This window comes from Argentina silus (genome assembly GCF_951799395.1).
Source record: "Argentina silus genome assembly, chromosome: 8".
Classification (NCBI taxonomy): Eukaryota; Metazoa; Chordata; class Actinopteri; order Argentiniformes; family Argentinidae; genus Argentina; species Argentina silus.
This window is the reverse complement of record NC_139662.1, coordinates 13,886,718-13,889,217: the sequence shown is the minus strand read 5'-3', so window position 1 is coordinate 13,889,217 and position 2,500 is coordinate 13,886,718. Positions and strand designations below refer to the sequence as shown.

The 2,500-nt window shown below is 51.2% G+C and overlaps 1 protein-coding gene across 1 annotated transcript in view; it reads right to left on the bottom strand.

Annotated features, from left to right (window-relative positions):
• sema3bl (sema domain, immunoglobulin domain (Ig), short basic domain, secreted, (semaphorin) 3bl) overlaps positions 1–2,500 on the bottom strand; it is a 43,776-nt gene that overhangs the window by 40,463 nt on the left and 813 nt on the right. The window lies entirely within an intron of this gene.

Genomic DNA, 2,500 nt, shown 5'->3' with positions numbered 1-2,500 from the left:
AAGCAAATAGCCTCCTCAATCTGAGGCACTCTGTGAAATAATGTAATCTTTTCAAAAAGGGTGTTGAGGCGCAGTGTGCTTGTTTCTGTGTGTGTGTGTGTGTGTGTGTGTGTGTGTGTGTGTGTGTGTGTGTGTGTGTGTGTGTGTGTGTGTGTGTGTGTGTTTGTGTGTGTGTGTGTGTGTGTGTGTGTGTGTGTGTGTGTGTGTGTGTGTGTGTGTGTGTGTGTGTGTGTGTGCATGTGTGCACAAACACTCACCGGCACGCACATCACTGACCACGGGCTACAGTGACACCCCCTGAGAACCCACACACATCCCCGGAGTCTACCTCGATAGACACACACACACACACACACACACACACACACACACACACACGTACACACACACACACCACACACAATCACACACACACACAAAACACACACACACACACACACACACACACAAATGCACTCACACACACGAACACGGCCACTCACACACACACACACAAAAACACACAAAAACACACACACACACACACACATATGACCCCGGACCCCGGACCCCCACCCCTGCGGTTCCAGACACACTTTACGAGCCCACCGCCGGGGTTTAAGGGCTGTTCCCTACTTCCCATCACAAACACTGGCTTCTCCCTCAAGGCCCATCCATCCACTCAGACACCTAGTCACACACACATACACATATACAGACACACACACACACACACACACGCACACACACACACACACACACAGCACCAGACCAGCAACACCATCGTCAGACCTGGAACTCCGAATACCAGGAGGTACTAGGGGAGTCTACAGGGGTCTGAGGGGGAGTTGGAGGAGGTTTGGTAGGGAGGCAGAGAAGAGTTGGGTGGGGGCCAAGGGAGGCTGGTTGCGGTGGGGTCAAGCTGGGGGCCAAGGGAGGCTGGTTGCGGTGGAGTCAAGCTGGGGGCCAAGGGAGGCTGGTTGCGGTGGGGTCAAGCTGGGGGCCAAGGGAGGCTGGTTGCGGGGCGAGGAGAGGAGAGGACAAGTGGAGGCTATGGAAGGCTGATGGGGCTTGGGTGGGGGGGATGACCTGGGGGGCAAGGAAGGCTGGTTGCTGGGTGAGCAGAGGGCAAGGGGAGGCTATGGAGGGCTGAGGGGTCTTGGATGGGGCATAGGGGGAGGGGGGTGACCTGGGGGCCAAGGAAGGCTGGTTGTTGGGTGATGAGGGGGTTGTGTAGGGGCTGAAGGGCCTGAGGGGACTGGTCAGAGGGATGGATTGGGGGTTTAACGGAGTGATGATTACCTCTAAGTGGAGGAGTGGAGAAGTGGAGGAAGAGAGGAATGGACGGGTGGATGAAGAGGAAGAGAGGTAATGGTGACCCACAGGGAGGGCTGATCTATGCCCCTTCCTGCTTTAACTACTCCTACTAATTGATTAAATGAGATAATCACACGTTTTCCTGTTTCTAAATTACCTCCTAAATCCCCAGGGATGATGCCCAGGGGGGTTATAGGACGGAGGGGGTGGTGCGGGGTTCTGAATGGGGGGGTGTTCACACGATGGCGCTTGGGTCAAGATGTGGGGGTCAACTCTGAGGAAACTTCGGCAGCAGATGTGTAATTTATTTCAGGATTGAGAAACTATGAGCGTGGTTTTCGCATGAAAACATGCTATTCACGATATCCCGTTTGATTTTTATCGCTAATAATTGCAGAGACCCACTCAGACTCGCGAACTGCCAGAGTGAACCGTGAACTGGGAATTCCCCCTTCTTTGCTCAGCCAAAAAGACTCTTCAGAAAAGGCCTATAACAATACAGTGTCAGGAAACACCTTCTCAGGTACCACAGCGTACCCAGCGTCTCCTGTTACAGTACAAACCTATTCAAGCTCTTCATTCAAACGATATGTTTTTTCACATTGATTAGGTAAAATTTGCTGATCATCGCTTATACACCTCCGCCCCACCAAGCAAGAGCTCAACGCTTTGCCAATGTAAAAGCAGCCGATAAAGTCAGTTGAATATAAGTCGTTTAGCGGAATATCAGAGAGTAGTAAATTACTTTCACAGATGAGTGTGCGGAGACAGAGCCAACATCGGACGGTTTCTGTCTCGCGCTGCTCTGACGGGACTGCAGCGGTGCCCCTGAGCGCTCGCGGCTATTACTACTTAATTGCTGCGCAGGAATGAAATAAACGTCTCACGCGCCGCGGTGTGCCCGACCACAAATGGGTGAAAATACGCCAAAAGCCCTTCAGGGTAAAAAGGTATGTAACCACGTCAAGATAAAAACCAACAAACAAATGTGAGGCATCGCCTAATCACTCGTAACCTGTACAGTAGCTAACAATCAGCCATATTTACACAATCATGTCCCACCTTGGGTAGACCCACCAAGAAGCTAGTGCGTGAGTGTCTACATTAGTTGGCCTGATAATTAACCAACAGATATTTCCACCAAAACGAATTACACTGAGATTTTGTTTGAAATTGAGTGTATAGTGTGGATTTGTTCTATTAT